The 19541-nt window shown below is 42.6% G+C and overlaps 1 protein-coding gene across 7 annotated transcripts in view; it reads right to left on the bottom strand.

The window, feature by feature from the left end:
• Positions 1-19541, bottom strand: part of LOC145355351 (uncharacterized) — a 63474-nt gene that overhangs the window by 25894 nt on the left and 18039 nt on the right. Inside the window, exon 1 of one of the 7 annotated variants that reach the window (XR_013888968.1) lies at positions 13390-13827. The exons of the other annotated variants lie outside the window; for them this stretch is intronic. The gene's annotated coding sequence lies outside the window, so the exon portion shown is untranslated. Of the gene's footprint in view, positions 1-13389; positions 13828-19541 lie in introns of those variants that run through there. 7 annotated transcript variants of the gene reach the window in all.

Below are 19541 nucleotides of genomic sequence, written 5' to 3' on the forward strand. Positions count from 1 at the left end.
TGTCTGAAGGAGATGGGGGCCTTGTGAAGGAGGGTCCAGGGTGGAGGTGAGGGGGTCACCCTGCCTAATATTTGTATGGTGGCGGAGGGAGGGTAGATCTCTGCCTGAGATTGGTGAGGAGGAAGGGGGACCCACTGCCACTCTGCCTGTAATCAGTGGAAGGGAGGTGCCCAGGATCAGTCTGGGTGATGGATGGATGGGGGGATAAGGGGGTGAATAATGTTGTGGAGGCAGGGCAATGCCTGTGGGGGCCAGGGAGAGGCATTATCCAGCCTGGGATTGAAATGGTAGGGGAACTATATGCTATCTTTTTATTTCTGTGCATCCGTAGTTGGAGGCGCCGATTGGAGCTGCAGGACTTAAGGCGCATTAGGTTCCACCCTAGGCTTGTACAGTGCGATTCGGACTCACCGATATTTTTGCGGACAGAATGTGCTGGAGAATGGGTCTAAAAGACAGGTCTGAAACACTCCCAAATTCAAGTTCACCCAGCACTCAGAATCAAAATGGAAAAATAAGGCCCTTAGTCTACAGTAAGGACTGAATTCCAGAAAGCTGGAAGCAACCTCGCTAAGCCCATTTCCATAAACCCAAGGAAATCCTCTACCTATCAGGCAGTTACTTCTCAGATGATCACTCTCACATAAGGCTGAGGAAAATAGGCCCCATAGACACTGAAATGGGTCAGAAGAAGAGACGTAAACCACCTGCCACCCTCCCCCACGAAAGAGAGGTGCCGCCAGAAAATAGTACCATCCTCCATTTGAACAAGTTTTAGCCAGATTATAACAAACTGGATGTTATAAGGATCCTGAGATTTCTCCTCAATAACGTACCTCTCCATTCAAGGATTTACAGAAATGAATTTTTGGTTTGGATGCAGAAGACTAAGAGAGACAATATACTTTCTAAATTATATAAAAGTTTATTAAAGAACTGAACATGTAATTCACTTTTGCTCATAAATATTGACAGTTCTAGAAAAATAAAGTATAATTTTGTTTCTGTTAGAGAATCTAGCTCTTATTAACATTACAGACACATTTGTAAGAAATCCATCAATATTTAAAGTAACATTTATCTTACATCTCCAGTTAGAAAGCTATGCGGTCTTTCTAGATACATTCTTCCCAATTAAAGGAGAATATTATCACTACATTACAGCAGCATAACCTTACCATGAGAGATACTAGAGTGAACCAAAAACTCCTACCTCCAATATTTATATATTAAAAGAGCTGAAATAGCAAGGGACATTTGAGCACCATTGCTGGACAATACAATTTGCTCTTTGTCAACATCCCTCATTTTAGTTAGCATCCTTCAATCAAACTGGATAAAAAGATGAGCGGAAGTGGTCACTACCTCACAAAACTCAAGTGACATGACTCAACTGACAAGTGTTTTAGGGCTATTTTAAGGTTATCCGTTGTTAATTTATGGTAGTTTGTCAATATATCAATGCCTTGGTAAGGTAATTTAGAGAACGGATTCCTGATTTTTCAAGAACTGTCTTGAGTTAAAGAATATACCATATCCTATGCCACAGGACATTAGTGTCAATGAGCATACAATCATGCCCAGCAATGGTTATACATTTTATAAACATTTGTCAAACAAATGAATGCTGCTTTTAACTTTTAATCCCTACTTCATAGGAGAAACACTCTTTTAATCTTCTAAATCTGTATTTATAGCGGGATATAACTTGCATCCCTTCACATGATGTTTTTCCCTCTCCTGAAACTGCATTGCCTGACCAGATGGTATTTCTTGGATTACTGAAAGCAGAAAACTAGGAGGGGAAGGGTTGTTGGGATCAAGAAGGGGAATATGTGTGAGTTAGGTGAGGGTGATGTGGAATTTGAGAAAGGACATAAGTCAGTGACATACTTTCATCTTTAATGTTTTAGTGATGGTGACTATTTACAGTGGGACCCATGATGCAGAGCACTATCTCCTCCATATGGCTTATGGGATAGAGGGACACTTATCCACTGCCGTTCTCCTGTTTCCTGCTATTTATTGTATGCCTTACTGTCCACCAGGCGATAAAAGATCACTGAGTGTTTATTTGCATGATGAACCTCACTGTGCTGAATAACCGGACATACGTAGAGAGAGTAAGTAGATGTAAGACTGGTATCATTGGCAAGATGTGTGAAGATGAAGTGGAAAATCTGAAAGTTAGGTTTGAATGCTGAGGACTTGGGGCTGATGGTAAGGAATGTGTGGTGCATTCAGCAGCAGGAATTGGTGGTATGTAATTTCATATCAAGATATGTTCACTGACATTGACCACATACATGAGGCTCTTGAACTTGTTGCAACATTACTGCCAAGTAACCAGAGTCTCAGCCCTTGCTTTGACCAACCCCCTGACGACCTGCCCCCTTTCTCTTTGGAAGGTATTATTTGTGTGTCTCCTGTTCCTCCTCTAAAAACATGGCATTTCCTTTCATGTTGACCATCCTGTGTAAGGCCTTCAGTCTCAGCCCTGAATCCAGGAGCCCTCTCCCTAACCTGGGTGTTTCATTTGCTTTGTTTCCAATTGCAGACAATTGCAGCACCAGCAGTTGGCAGCAGCTTCCTCTCAGTCAGTGCTGTTCCCATTTAAGAAAACCGGACTGCTCTGAAGAGCTGGAGGCTAGCCAGAACACCTGTTAACCTTACATACCACCAAGGTACCTGTGGAACATTTAGCCTTTGTGGAAACAAGAAGTACAAAGTTTCCATACTGCTGGCCAGGATGAGACAAGCACGGGCAGATTGCGAATGATGACCCCCTTCCTCAAAAACAGGAGCAGATTAATTTTTAACCCAGTCATTTTTACTACAGCAAGGATCTCATGTCAGAATTTTATGGCAGTGTAGGTTGGGGGATGGATGTTGCCTTGACATCAGGAGAACTTCCAGGTTGTTTTTTTAAAATATATCATAGGATCATCTGAATGGATAAAAGATGTTGTAATTTTACACTTCAATTTGTGACAATGAGAGGAGTCTTGTGCCCTTCCCTGTGGTGTATTTGGTGGCTGGGTGGGTGCATTTTATCAAGCTTTGGGGAGGCAAGTGGAGACTCCATCACTGCCTTCCTGTTTCTACCTTAATAAATTTTGAAGCAGGAAAGCCCATGGAAGACCTTCCCACCCTACAACCAATTGAAGCTCTTAAGTGATGGGAGGACGGCTCATCAGCAATGTTGCTGTGTCTGCCTGAGTGGCATAATTTGCATAGGGCCTTCTAGAAAAGCAGGACCTGGAAACATGGCCATCAGTCCTACAGGTAACTGAGACCTCTGTCACCTCCAGATGCCACCTGTAAAATTATAGAGTCCCTACAGTGCAGAAGGTGGCCACTTGGCCCATCAGGTCTGCACTGACTCATACCCCAGTTTATCCAATAAACCCATGTATTAATCTCCCTAACCTACATACCTTGGGACACTAAGGGGCAGTTCCGCTTGGCCAATCCATCTAACCTGCACATCTTTGGACTGTGGAAGGAAACCACTGCATCCGGAGAAAACTCATGCAGACATGGAGAGAATGTGCAAATGCCACACTGCTTCACCTTCAACAACTAGTTCTTCATCTAGACGCACAAAACTGCCATAGGGGACCAAATTCGCACCTCAGTATACCAACATCTTCATGCATAATTTGAACAAGACCTCTTCACTGCACAGGACCGTCAACTGATGCTATACACTTGATCCATTGATGATATTTTCTTCCTTTGGACTCATGGCGAACAATCATTGAAACAATTATATGATGACACCAACAAGTTCCATCCCACCATCAGACTCACCGTGGACCACTCTCCGGAATCGATTGCATTCTTGGACACACGCATCTCCATCCAGAACGGTCACCTCAACATTTCACTGTACCGCAAGCCCACGGATAACCTCATGATGCTCCACTTCTCCAGCTTCCACACCAAACATGTCAAAGAAGCCATCCCCTATGGATAAGCCCTCCGTATACACAGGATCTGCTCAGATGAGGAGGATTGCAACAGACATCCTCATAAGAACAGGATATGGCACTCGACTCATCGATTGATAGTTCCAATACGCTACAGCGAAAAACCTCACCAACTTCCTCAGAAGACAAACACAGGACATGGCGGACAGAGTATCCTTCATTATCCAGTACTTCCCCAGAGCGGAGAAGCTATGACATTTTCTCCGGAGCCTTCAACATGTCATTGATGAAGATGAAAATCTCGCCAAGGCCATCCACACACCCCCACTTCTTGCCTTCAAACAACCACACAACCTCAAACTGACCATTATCCGCAGCAAACTACCCAACCTCCTGAAGAGCAGTAACAATGGCACCACACAATCCTGCCACAGTAACTCTGCAAGACGTGCCGGATCATCAACACCAATGCCATCCTCTCACGTGAGAACACCATCCACCAGGTACACAGTACATACTCTTGTGACTCGGCCAACATTGTCTACATTAAACGCTGAAGGAAAGGATGTCCTTAGGCATGGTACATTGGGGAGACAATGCAGACACTATGACAACGGATGAACGAACACTGCTCGACAATCAGCAGGCAGGAGTGTTCTCTATCTGTAGGGGAACAGTTCAGCAGTCATGGGCATTCAGTCTCTGATCTTTGGGTAAGCTTTTTCCAAGGCAGATTTCACAACATACAACACAGAGTCACTGAGCAGAGACTGATAGCCAATTTCCACACTCGAGGACAACCTCAACCGGGATCTTGGGTTCATGTCACACTTCTTGTAACCCCCACAATTTGCCTGGTCTTGTAAAATCTCACTAACTGTCCTGGCTGGAGACAATACACACCTCTTTAACCTGTGCTTATCTCTCTCTCCACTCACATCGTCTGTACCTTTAAGACTTGATTACCTGTAAAGACTCGCATTCCAACCATTATCTTGTAAATTGAGTTTGTGCCTGTATATGCCCTATTTGTGAACACAACTCCTCACTCAGCTGAAGAAGAAGTGACACTCTGAAAGCTTGTGCTACCTGTTGGACTTTAACTTGGTGTTGTGAGACTTCTTACTGTGCTTACCCCAGTCCAATGCCAGCATCTCCACATCAAACTCCACACTGACAGTGACTCAAGGCTGGAATTGAACCCGAACACTTCATGTTGTGAGATAGCAGTTCTGACCACTGTGCCACCCAATGGGTAGAAATTTCAATGTTTTTGACGAAGTGTCAGCTTAGGCAGGAAAATTGCTCTGTAGACTGCTGGCTCCACTGCCAGCTGTTCCTGCCATATTTTTTGACACTTAGTTTAAAAAATCCTGGAGTCATGTCCCACAATGTCATGAACCCATCCTGCCAGCAATGTCGGCTTTCAAGAGATTGGGCCAACCTCATTAAAAATAAAAAGGCCTCTCTCCACCCACCACATAAATGGGGAACCTCACCCAGGCACCCCATCCCCCATCATTTTGACAGTGGGGGATAGTGGGGATGGGGTGGGATTATCTAATGTAGGCGGATAATAGAGAGGGGATGTCCACTAATTATATTACAATGTATGATCATAACGTTCCTGAACTTTCATGGCGAGAACTCCATTATGTTATTGGTAGAGGGTAAGGACAATTGGAATGGGAAATCCTGATGGTGTAAATACCATTTGTAGACCCCCCTTTGATTCTCTGCCCCCGCTGCCATTTCTGTCTGCCAAAAACAGTGGCAGAAAATCCACCCCAATGTCTCTGACAGTGTGACATGTCCACAGTACTCTCCCGAAGTCTTAGCACTGGTTACAGATTCAAGACCAGGAGTATGGATTTGAATCCAGAATCTACTGATTCAGGGGAGAAAGTATTGCTACTGAACCAAGCTGATAACTTATTTAATATCTCTCTGATCTCCAGCAGTCCTTGAAGTGAGGAGGATGCTTGCCCATGGCAACAGCTCGCATGTAAAGTCTTTGAACATGGGAATCTAGTATAACATGGTTCTGACTGCCATTAAGCTCTCTCAATTTTATCATCTGGCATTTGCAAATCAGAAAGATTTACTGGTTAACAAAGGATCATCTTGACTCAGAACGCTGGCTCTGTTCTCTCTCGATATGGAGATGCTGGCATTGGACTGGGGTAAACACAGTAAAAAGTCTCACAACAACAGGTTAAAGTTCAAGAGGTTTATTTAGTAGCAAAAGCCACTAGCTTTCAGAACGCTGCTCCTTTGTCAGGTAAATGAGAGTTCTGTTTACAAACGGGGCATATAAAGACACAAACATGCCTTCAGCATGTCATTGATGAAGATGAACATCTCGCCAAGGCCATCCCCACACCCCCAGTTCTTGCCTTCAAACATAATCGGGGTAGGTGTGGCTCGTAGAATGGTATTCTCCGTTAGTCTCTGGCGGGAACTTACAAACCTCAGGAGGGATGAGGCAGTAAAATTCCAGTACATGAGTTTGTTCCAGCACATAAACCCTTCATCTCAGTTGACACTTCAGAAATGCCATGGGAATACCACATTGTAAAATGTGCAATCTTGCAAATGCAATATTAATCTGAAGCTCTCCCTGCCTATTTAAGAGGATGTCAAAGTACTATTTAAAGTAAATGGGGAGCTTCTCCGGATTCTTGGCTGACATTGATCCCTCAATCAACATCACCAAAGCAAATTAACTTGTCATTTTCTCACTGTTGGTTGTGGAAGCACGCAGCGTATAAACTGACTGCTGCATTTGCCGATGAAATTAAAGTGACTCCATTTTAAAAACAATTAATTGGCTGTAAATCACTAGAGAATGAAATGAAGCTATTAAAATGCTCTTTGAAAATGTGTATTCTTTCTGTTCCTTCTATTCACTTTCAAGATGTATTTACAAATAAATGTGCATTGTATAATTGTACATGATGGTAGAAAACTGAAATCCTGGCCTGAATTCTCTGGTAAAAATGAGAGTAAAAGCATCAACATTCACTCATTTGGCTTCACAACTGACAGCAGCTTCTGGGGCAGAGGAGACAAATACAGAGATGGGCAAAAATGTAATAATTTAGAAGTTGTAAAGAGGTGGCTTCTCTCCATCTGTCTCTCTCTTAACTAAAAAGGCAGACCTTTGAGCAGAGGACCTTGTAGAGTCATAGACATAGCATTATAGAGGTTTACAGCATGGTTACAGGCCCTTCAGTCATTGCCGCCCTTTTTAAACACCGAAGCTAGTCCCAATCGCCCACATTTGCCCCATATTCGCCTATACCCATCTTACCCATGCAACTGTCTAAACACTTCTTTAATTGTACCCGCCTCTACTACTACCTCTGGCAGCTTGTTCCAGACATTCACCACCCTCTATGTGAAAGAATTGCCCCTCTGGACACTTTTGTATCTCACCCCTCTCATCTTAAACCTATGCCCTCGCGTTTTAGACTCCCCTAGCTTTGGGAAAAGATATTGACTATCTAACTGATCTGTGCCCCTCATTATTTTATAGACCCCTATAAGATCACCCCTCAGCCTCCTATGCTCCAGAGAAAAAAGTCCCAATCTATCCAGCCTCTCTGTATAGCTCAATCCATCAAGACCCGGTAGCATTTTAGTAAATCTTTTCGGTACTCTTTCCAGTTTAATAATAGCCTTTCTATAATAGGATGACCACGGCAATAGCATGTGAGTGAGAATGCATGGGAGGTATGGAATTTGAACAAGGTTAAGCAGGGTAGATTCAGAAAGAATGTTCCTGATGGCGGAGAGTACAGAACTATGGGTTATAGTTTGAGGATAAAGGGTAAACCTTTTAGAACTGAGGTGAAGAGAAATTTCTTCATCCAGAGAGTGGTGAATGTGTGGAATTCATTACCACAGAATACAGCTAAGGCCAAAACATGCGATTTCAAGGAGAAATTTGATATACTACTTAGGGCTAAAGGGATCAAGAGATATGAAGGTAAGAGGGGATCTGAACATTGAATTTAATGATAAGCCATGATCATAATGAATGGCGGAGCAGGCTCATTGGGCCTAATAGCTGATTCCTGTTTCTTGTTTCCATGTTTCTATGTAAGGGGTATGGAGAATGGGATGAAATGTAAGAGATACAATAATAGATAAGGATGGCATAGGAAGAAGTAGGATGGGGGATGGGGTGGGGATGACATGAGAGGATAGAATGGAATGGAATCTAAAGAAACAGAGTTGCACAAAGATATTAATTACACTGCAAGTGTTTTACAGATCTCGGGTTAGTATACTTCTATTTTTTTATCCTTCATCTTCCTCGTGTACGTATCTAATGCACATTTATGCTGTTATGCACACTTATTGAGTACAAATGCAGTTGTTGTTTAGTTGCCCACTTTAATGTAACTCTCAGTTTTCTGAATGCAAGCGCTCAGAATACCAGCTCTTGATTAACACTTTACTGATTCTCCGTTCTTTAAGTTAATATATATTTCCTTATTGTAGATCAATAGAAACATAAATCAAGACTGACTTCAAAGAGATTATATTTGAACAATTTGACTGATGCTGTTGTAGTTTTAAACTCTCTGTGGCCCAGCTGACAACACCAAGGGCCAATAATAATGGTCAAAGGTCAAATGACTGTTGAACTGTAAATCCTTCACTTCAGTCCCTGCGGTTCAATGTTGACTTTGCACTAGTCTGTGTTGGCAAACATTCTTCCTCTAGGGAATTCCACAAGATTTTTCACACATTCAATCCATCAGCTGTCCAAATAACTTAAATATAAGTGCAGCAACATATTAAGTTACCCAAAGGTCTCAATGTTTAAATGTGCAGAACTCCCTTTGATCATTCACCTTGAACTAACATCAAAGTTAAATATAAACTTATAGTAGTAACTTTGCTGTAAAATTAAGGCGCTATTGTTTGACATGGGACAGAAAAATCCCACCAGACTGCTTTTGACTCTATGACTCCATGATAATCTGTGAAATAATGATGTTTGAATTGGTTGTTTCATTATGTGATCTTCCTTGTGTATTCCAGTGATTTAATATGGTTAGACTCCTTATTAGAGCATTGCAGGAAAGCATATACCTTGATTTAATTTCTCGGATTCAGAGAGATATAATTAACAGAAAAGCAACAAGAGCAATGAAAAATAATTTACGCCTTTACCCTGACTCTAGCAGCCTCTAGCTACATTGTTGCACTAAAATTGAACCAAGAACATTAACGTGAAGACAGCATAAGGGTGGATAGATGTCACCACACCCCCTCCACCCTATGACCAACACTATGCAATTAGCCCACACCACCACCACCTCTAATCCTACCTGATCAGATGTGGCCTGGGAGGCCCACAATTGTGGACTTGCCTGCTTCTGGCCCTGCCTTCTGTTATTAACAAATATTCTACCCCTGGTCTCCATTTTATAAAATGATGAAGAGGCATGAGAAATGCTTCAAAACAGATTTACAAGAATGATACCAGAACTTTTTTGATTCTTTCATGAGTTGTGGCTGTTGTTGACAAAGCCAGCATTTGATGCCCATCCCCAACTGCCCTTGAACTGAGTGGCTTGAAAGGCTATCTTAGAAGAAATTTAAGACTCAACCACATTGGAGTCACATGTAGGCCATGCCAAATAAGAAAAGCAGATTTTCCTCCCCAAAAGCACATTAATGAACCAGATGGGTTTTTACAACAATTAATGACAGTTTAATGGTGAGCATTTCTGAGGCGAGCTTTATAATGCCAGATTTATTATTGAATTTAATTGCACCCACTGCTATTTAAACTTATGTCCACAGGACATTAGCCTGCGCTGGAGGATTACTTATGCACTAACATTATCGTTGTGTCACACTCTTCTCTTATAGCGAGGATATATTTTTCAGGAGAAGTTGAAAAAAACTGGGGTTTCATTCTCTAGAAAAGCAAAAACTGAGGGGTGACTAAGAGCTCTTTATGGTAAGGAAGGGGTTTGACTTGGTAAATGTAGAAAAAATATTTCCACTTGTGGTAAGTCCAAAACTAGAGGCCTAAAGATTGTCACTAATCAATCAAATAGGGAATTCAGGAAAAAGCTTTTTTCTCAAAGAGTGATGAGAATGGGGACCTTGCTATCAACACCTGGATGGGTAGGGAATAGAGGAATATGGACTGAATAAGGGCAAAAGGCTTTTCTTTCAGTTTAGGGCATCATGATTGGCACAGACTTGGAGGGCCGAAGATCCTTTCCTGTGTTGTACTTTCCTTTGCTCTTTGGGGTAAATAACAGAGATTAGTTAATAGAGAAACTAAATAGCACACCGGGGAAAAAGGAATTTAAGAATAAGCTGACAGCATTAGATGAATAGGGGTGCGAGAGGTTTTGAGTGAAACATAAATATCAGCATAGAACAGTCAGGCCAAATGGCCTTTTTCTATGTTGTAATCATGATTTAATTCAACATAACACTCAATACTTGGTTAACAACAAAGATGTTTCTTCAATATTATCTCTCTAAGACTGATCAGATATTACCTAGCCTGACATAATTCACTGTATTCCCAATCATTACCTCTGTAAGGCGGACAAATGAATTTATTACAAAAGCCCAAGAGGTGAGTTCAGATTTCAACTTCCCTATGATTGATAACTATTATAAAAACAATCAATAACAACAATTTGTATGTAAATAGCAACTTCACATAGCAAACATCCAAAGACGCTTCACAGAAGTGTAGTCAGACCAAAGTGACGAAGAATGAAACATTGGAGTAGGTGACCGAAGGTTTGGTCAAAAAGCTAGGTTTTAAGAAGGAGCTCAAAGGAGGAGAGACCTGCATGGATGTCCAGGAATCATGGGTGCTTAGCTTATCCTGGCAAAATTTTTCCTTTATGTTTTGTCTGAAGTTCGAGTTATGTGGATCATCAAAGCAGCAAGTTGCCCTGTTTAGGCCCTTTCATTATCAGAATGACGAATGAAGAAAGATTGAGACTTAGGACAACAGCTGCTGAAAGGTAATAGCTAGAAATTCATGCAAATGTACTTTGGACTTTGTATCTATAATTGCATTGCAAAGAAGCATGTGCAAATTTGAATTGATGCAATCACTATTGGATGAGTAAGGGCGTATTTCCATGCTGGCATGGAATACGTGGCAATTCACTGATACATTTTCATCGTGAGTTGTTCTGCTCACCCCGCCATTCATAAATTATGTAACCAGCAAGGAATCAGATCATCAGATTGATGAGGTTATTAATCAACTATTGTCTAGCCTTTTTCAAGAGGTAAATGAGGTCAATGCTGTGATCAATGCCAAATTTATATACATGGTGTTAGAAATTTACAACCAATTCAGCCTTCTCTGGCGGAGCTGGGAATTAAATAAGTAAAACAGACAGGACTGCCACACTCCAGCGGGGTGTTGAATGGGTGCTCTCGCTCACAAATAGGAATGGACTTGTTCCTGGTGCCTGAGGGTGAAACGGAAGCACACTGGTTAGCACTGCTGCCTCACAGCACCAGGGACCCAGGTTCCAGCACCAGGGACCAAGGCAATTCCTGCCTTGGGTCACTGTCTGTGTGGAGACTACATGCTTTCCCTGTGTCTGTGTGGGTTTCCTCTGGGTGCTCCGGTTTCCTCCCAAAGTCCAAAAGACATGCTGGTTAGGTACATTGGCCATACTAAATTCTCCCTCAGTGCACCCGAACAGGTGGCAGAGTGTGGCAACCAGGGGATTTTCACACTAACTTCATTGCAGTATTAATGTAAGTCTACTTGCGACTAATAAACAAACTTTTTACTTTAAACTTTATCAATTGGTTCAGGAATACAACAATAGAGCTTCCCAAGGCCCAAAAATGGCTATAATTGGGACCGTGCCCGAAACAGGCGCAACAGACATTTCAATGCATTTGCGTTGACTTAAATTGACTTAATGGACTGCACGCCCAAACATACCGGCACTTCTCCCTTTACCACCACATTTGCCCATCCAGAATCGGTGCAAAACAGACATGCTGCATAGAAGTTTGCTTTGGGCACTCCAATTAGTGAGGAGGTAAGTGTCCTACTGCTCTCTGCTTAAGATTAGAACATAAGAAATAGGAGCAAGAGTAGGCCATCTAGCCCTTCGAGCCTGCCCCGCCATTCAATAAGATCATGGCTGAACTGAAGTGGCTCAGTTCCACTTTCCCGCTTTCTCCCCATAACCCTTAATCCCCTTGCCTATCAAAAACCTATCTACCCGCGTCTTAAATATATTAAGCGAGGTAGCCTCCACCACTTCAACAGGCAGAGAATTCCAGAGATTCACCACCCTTTGAGTGAAGAAGTTCCTCCTCAACTCTGTTCTAAACTGCCCCCCCCCCTTTATCTTGAGGCTGTGCCCTCCAGTTCTGCTGTCCTTTCTGAGCGGGAAGAACCTCTCCACCTCTACCCTATCCATCCCCTTCATCATCTTATACATCTCAATAAGACCCCCCCTCATCCTTCTAAATTCCAACGAGTACAATCCCAGTCTATTCAGATTGTGGGGATGACTGGGGGTGAGGGGGAGTGGGGAAGGTGGGTCTGCTGCCACTCTGCTTGAGATCGGTGGGGAGGGGAAGGAGGGTCCACTGCCACTCTGCCTGAGATCAGTTGTGGCGGGTGGGGGGGGAGCGGGGTGTTCCACTGCCACTCTGCCTGAGATTGGTGGGGAGGAAAGAGGGAGGGACCATAATTGGTCTGGATGGCAGGGATTGGGGGGATAAGGGGGTCAGTAATGTTGTGGGGGTGGAGCAATGTCTGTGGTGGACAGAGGGAGGCATTATCCGGCCAGGAGGGATGTGACAGGGAAGCAGCATTCTATCATTTATTTTCTGCGCATGAACAGTTGGAGGCACCGATCAGAGCTGCAGAGCTTTGGGCGTGTTAAGCCCCGCCCAGAGGCTTGTGTAGCATGATTCAGAATCGCTGAGATTTTTTCAGGCAGTCTGCACCTGGGAGCATCTCAGGACGAGTTTAAAAGTCGGATCTGAAACACTCCCAGCTTCAAGTCTGCCTAGCACTCAGAATCAAAATGGTAAAATAGGGCCTGGAATGTTGCCATTTATTGAAAGGGGAATGGCACATAAAAGTGGGGAAGATTTACTGCAGCTGTACAGATCCTTGGTGAGATTGCATCTGGAATAATATGTACTGTTTTCATCTCCATATTCGGAAGAAAGATATAGGCCTGAATTTTTCATCCATCAGGAGCGCCCACTTGCCAGGCCTGGAAGTGGACACAAAATTCGTTCCCGGCCGTGATCAGTCCCAGGACATGATTTTATGCTGGCTGCCCAATTAATGGGAGTCCCTTTGTCTGAAGAACTGCTTTTTGAGCTACCTGTGAACAGTCTAGATCTAATTTTAAGATTATGGGCTAGACTCTCCGGCCACGCATGTCACAAGATCGGAAATTCTCACCTGAGCTCAATGGACCTTTGAATAGTCCACCAAATTTTCTGTTTCGCCTGCTACAATTGTTGCAATGGGTGAGACAGGAGAATTTCAGCCTATGTTCCCTTGGTGTGGATTCAGCCACCGGAGGAAATGCAATAGTTTCTTCCTATTAATTCTTCTTATCGTCTTAAACTCCACAATTAGATCACCTCTTAATCTTCTATATATAAGGAATGTAAGACTAGTCTACACAAACTGAGCTCATAATTTAACTCTTATAGCCCTGGTTCTGGTTATACTGGAATTGTTACTATTAATGTCCCTTGTTGGTAGTTGCACCAGAGTTTTTGGAGTTGGATAATCTATCCTCCCAATAGTGAACAGGTACCATATTTTGTGTTTGCCAGAGGAGGTAAGAACCAAAGGTGCAGTGACGGTTCACTGCTCTCCCCTGTAGAGTCCAGACTTGACCACAAGTTTAGATTGCAGGAAGGAGGGTTCTAGTAAGTCTCTATTGCTACTCACACTACGCCTGTGGACTAATCTATCTTTAAACTGTAGGGGTGATACAATTGTAACAGTAAAGACACATTTCATGTCAGTTGGGACAATGAACTCACTGAATGAGTGAATAATGAACAGTATAATGAGTGAATAATGAACAGTATAATGAGTGAATAATGAAATGTTAAATTGATTCAATTAACACTTTTAAGCCAAAAACCATAATAATTACCTTTGGAAAATGTACAGTCTTATGTCTTATCCAACATTCAGAAATACGTGGCTAAATTTGACAGCCCCCAGCTGTTATGTTTATAGAACATATCAAATAAAGATTTAACATTTTATCAGATTGTACTTGTCTTAGAAAGTCATGAAGGTGAGTTTTGGACAATTGAGAAGAACACAATTATAATGAGTATCCGTTTGCCTGACAATACAAATTAAATAGGCTGATTGGGAAATGATTATATAGAAGAATTGATTATTTAAAAATGCAATCAGAAAATAATAAGAAAATGGATATCCTTTCTCTTCCAATTAATATCATGATGAAAGACTTGATCAAACGTCGGATCTGCAATTAGAAGTACTTGTGTGGTCTCAAGTCTTTTCCGACAGGTGTGCTGTCTCTTTGAAAGAGAATCCACTTTAATCTTTAAATCTGTTGTAAAAGCCCAATAAAGCAAGATGTTATCAAAATCAAGATTATCATGCAGGAAAGGTGTTTAACGACAATGAAAAGCCATGTACTAATGTCTGAGTCTGCCACCCACAGCATAACACAAAATGTAGGGGGGTATTTTCACAACACTTCCCCTGAACAAGGCTATGCTGACTTTCCTTTCAAAAAAACTGCTCAGAATCACTTTGTAAAGATCAATCCTTTTTTGAGTTGGGTTAAAAATTAAAATTCAGGAACCCAACCCACCTTGAATCTATTCATTTCTGAATTTAATGGAGGTGGGATGCTGGGTTGGTCATTTAAAAATTATAATGAAGCTGCATATCTTCCTTTTAACAGTTATTCTATTTGTAACTCATGTTGGCCAGTTTTCCAAGGCTTTAGTAAATCCAGTGAACCCAGTGAAAGGAAGTGAGAAGTGTTGAATCCATGAGGTGATGCTTTTGCAATCCTACTTGGGAGGAACAACGACAAGCTATGGTGAATTTCACGTGTCTTGCTTATTTTACCATAATATAAAAGCTGCTCGAATGCAATCTGTCCATCCTTCCACCATTAGCCCTCCACCAAACTCTATTGCACTCTTCCATTGACCACCACCAGAACCCTCCCCACCCCTGACAATCATACAACCTGACATTATCAAACCCCCTTCATAAGTAGAACAGCCAAGATTGGACCCAACGCAATCAGACCCCTTTTTGTGATTGGACTCTCTCACCACATGATCGGACCCTTGAAAACCATTCCACACGCACAATTTCTCCATACCCCACACTCAACTACCTGCTTTCAGATCAGCTCAACTGTGGCCTTATGCTGTAGGATTTCCCATCTGACAAGCCAAAAAGTCTAATTGACTATGGGCAGAAAACCTACATAAAAAAAATTAAAGGCAACCTGTCAGAAAAAAAATTACAGGGTATTCATCTGACCTCAAAATATCTCCCCTACCCCCATTACACATGTGGCACAGAAAACACCTTTAAGGTAAAATTCAAGCCAATGTTCTCCCACTGTATGCTAACATAATATATGCATATTAAATGCCAAACTCTGACAGTGCACGGTAATACTTAGAAGCAATCGTACTGATTTGTTCTGGTATGTTCTCAAACTGAAAGTAGATTAAAACAAAAAAATGTTGCTGAGTGGCAACATAACAACTGACTCAGAACAGGGGAGAGCCTCTCCCATCCCGTTGCGCTGCTTTTGTAGCGCAGCAGGCTGAGAGACTTGAGCAGAGGCCGTTTCTCGGGCTCCCCGCTGGATGTCACAGTCTCTGCGAGTCTGAAATTGGCACAGAGCTGCATAATTTATGGAAATACAAATTAACATGTACTTTACATTTGCTTAGTGGGCCCAGGACTGAAATTACCAGGCCCACTAGACTCTCTCCCCCGCCTGGAGTGGTTCATTCCAGCAGGGTTTAGTAAGATCCCCACTGGCGAGGAGCTGGTGCCCGACCTCGCTGGAGTCATAGAGTCATTGAGGTTTACAGCATGGAAACAAGCCCTTCAGCCCAACTTGTCCATTCTGCCCTTCTTTCAAAACCCCTAAACAAATCCCAATTGCCTGTATTTGGCCCATATCCCTCTATACCCATCGTACCCATATAACTATTTAAATGCGTTTTAAAAATAAAATTGTACCTGTCTCTACTGCTACCTCTGACAGCTTGTTCCAGGCACTCACCACCCTCTGTGTGAGAAAGCTGCCCCTCAGGAAACTTTTGTATCTCTCCTCTCTCACCTTAAATCTATGCCCTCTAGTTTTAGACTCCTCTACCTTTGGGAAAAGATATTGACTATCATTTTATAGACCTCTATAAGGTTACCCCTCAGCCACTTACACTCCAGAGAAAATAGTCCCAGTCTATTCAACCTCTCCTTATAACTCAATCCATCAAGTCCCAGTAGCATCCTAATAAATCTTTTCTGCACTCTTTCTAGTTTAATAATATCTTTCTATAATAGGATGACCAGAATTGCACACAGTATTCCAAGCGGGGCCTTACTAGTGTCTTGTACAACTTCAACAAGACGTCCCAACTCCTGTATTCAATGTTCTGACCGATGAAACCAAGCATGCCAAATGCCTTCTTCACCACTCTGTTCACCTGTGACTCCATTTTCAAGGAGCTATTAACATGTACCCCTAAATCGCTTTGTTCTCTGCCCAATGCCCTACCATTAACTGAGTAAGCCCTGCCCTGGTTCAATCAACCAAAATGCATCACTTTGCATTTGTTTAAATTAAACTTCATCTGCCATTCGTCAGCCCTCTGGCCCAATTGATCAAGATCCCGTTGCAATTGGAGATAACTTTCTTCACTGTCCACTATGCCACCAATCTTGGTGTCATCTGCAAACTTACTAACTATGCCTCCTATATTCTCATCCAAATCATTCGTATAAATGACAAATAACAGTCCTCCCAGCACTGACCCGTGAAGCACACCGCTGGCCACAGGCCTCCAGTTTGAAAAACAACTCTCTACAAACAACGTCTGGCTTCTTCAAGAAGCCAATTTTGTATCCATTTAAATATCTCACCCTGGATCCCGCAAGATTTAACTTTATGTAACAACCTAATATATTGAGTGAAGAGCGGGGCAATCAAGGCCCCCCAGAGGATCGGGCGTCATGAAGGGGTGCCTCCTGGGCATTGCCAGCTTGGCACTGCTCAAGGGGCAACATGCCAATGCCCAGGGGGCATCTTGACGGCACCCATTGGGCATTGGGCAGAGCCAAGGGAGTGGGATCTATTGGGAGGACCTAATGGGAGACAGGACTCTGAGGGTGCTCAGTGGGAGTGGGTGTCCTGCTGCCACTCTGCATTCGGGCTGAGTGGCAGAGGGAGGGAGGCTAGTGATCAGGGCTGGGCATCAGGGTCAGGGGGGCAACCTGTTGGGGGGTCAGGAAAGCAGGGGGGCCGGAACCACAGTGGGGGAGCAGAGTTCGGGGCTGCAGGGGGTTTGAGATTGAGGTGCACTGGGGCCAGTGGGGAGGGTCACGGGTGGGGGAGGCTGGCCTGGACACATCTGGAGAATCAGCAATTTGGCCAGGAGTGTGTCGCACTGCTGATAATGCTGGGGTCGCAGGGCTGGCTAACAACTGGGAGGCCAGCAGTACGGACCACTACGCATATGCTGATCTCAGCACTGATAGATCTGCACACGCGCAATGGCCTGTTCAGCGCTATGCTGCCAGCCTCTCCACTATTTTCAACACTGATTTTCAATGGAATTCATGCTGAGGCACTTTGCAATGCACAGAGTGTGGGAGATTCATTTTGAAACCCCTTCTGAATAAAACAACATGATTTGCTCTCGCTTTTACGCAAAGTCAACACTCAGAATTTTTTTGGGAGAATCACCCTCCAGCTTCTTCCCTGCTGTTTTTGAATGGATCTACCTTATATTAAGTTGATCTTTCCTACAACCCTTCTTACACCCTAGCTATGACTGTAACATTACATTCTCCATCCTCCCCTTTCCTTCTCTATGAACGGTATGCTTTATCTGTATAGAACGCAAGAAACAATACTTATCACTGTAAGCTAATATATGTGTCTAACATAAATCAAATCAAATCAAAATGTTCTTGTATTGGTTCATGATTCCCTGTATCAGTATAATAACATGGTCCAGAATGCTTGCTCTTCTCCTTACCAGGTAAGAATGATTCAAGGAAAGCACTAAGACAGTTTGTTTAAGGTGCTGTGGTGACAGCTAACAGGATCAATCATATTTAATTGAAACACTGATATTATTTATTGCTTTTGTTTTAACATTTTCATTGATTTTCAACAACGCACAAGGGTAAAATTGCAGGGAAAGCAAAAAAGAATACTCCAGTGGATATGGAGTGAGAGAGAGATAAATAACAGTTCATACATCAATAAAACCATCACTATTTGAACAGTGGCATTTTTATACGTACTGTACTATTTGCAGACATTGAAAGAACATAACAAAAATCTAGAAATTTATAGAGCTACAATGGATGCCTCTGATATTGGTATTGCCCTCCCAATATCTATCTAGTCCCCCAGGAATGGAAGCATCAGCACAATTATTCAGTTATAATTACCCCTCCATCTGTCCATTACTTGCACAACAATCTATTCTCCCACTCCTGTGGTGCCATTTTGCAAATGTTGCTCAATAATTAATGTTTTTGTGTTTTTAAAATAATATGATTTGTCTCATCTCCTCAAGACTCTGTTTTCTAATGCAGTAAAATTGCACAGAATCTGAGTATTTTAAATGCTTTAGCCAAGGGTCAAGAGGGGCAATTTTTTTACTCACAGTGTGGTGAGTGTCTAGAATGAGCTGCCAGAGCAGTAATAGAGGCAGGTACAACTTTGTCTTTTAAAAAGCATTTAGAAAGTTACGTGGGTAAGGTGGGTATAGAGGGATATGGGCCAAATGCGGGCAATTGGGAGTAGCTTAGTGGTAAAAATTGGGTGGCACTGACAAGTTGGGCCAAAGGGCCTGTCTCCACTCTGTAAATCTTTATAACTCTTATGACTCTAAGCAGCCAATCTTCAATATGTAAATTCAGAGCGCAAATGTTGGCAGGTTATTTTATCCCACCAAAATCCCAAAAATGCCCACTTTCAGTTGTATTGAATATTCAGAAATATGGCGTTAGATTTACAGACACCAGCCAGGCATGCTTTCAGCAGTGGAGGAGGGGGATTGTATATCAAATTTGAGGGATGCCCAGTCCACCATCTTCCTGCCCACCCCAGGCTGTCCCATATTATATGACAAGGTTGACAGGTGCTAAGATCAGTGACCTGCCCGCCATTTTAAAATAAATAAGTAATGGTCAGTTAAGTTTGTTACCAAACCAATTGTTGTGATTTCCTATGTGTTGCTGCGGCTATACATGTTGAGGGTCTCGATGCGAACCTCAAGTGATCTGTCTACGAAAACATAATATTGAGAATGATGAGGGTTCTGGCTGGATACAATTAT

This window comes from Carcharhinus amblyrhynchos, chromosome 2 (assembly GCF_965287045.1).
Source record: "Carcharhinus amblyrhynchos chromosome 2, sCarAmb.v2.hapA, whole genome shotgun sequence".
NCBI lineage: Eukaryota > Metazoa > Chordata > Chondrichthyes > Carcharhiniformes > Carcharhinidae > Carcharhinus > Carcharhinus amblyrhynchos.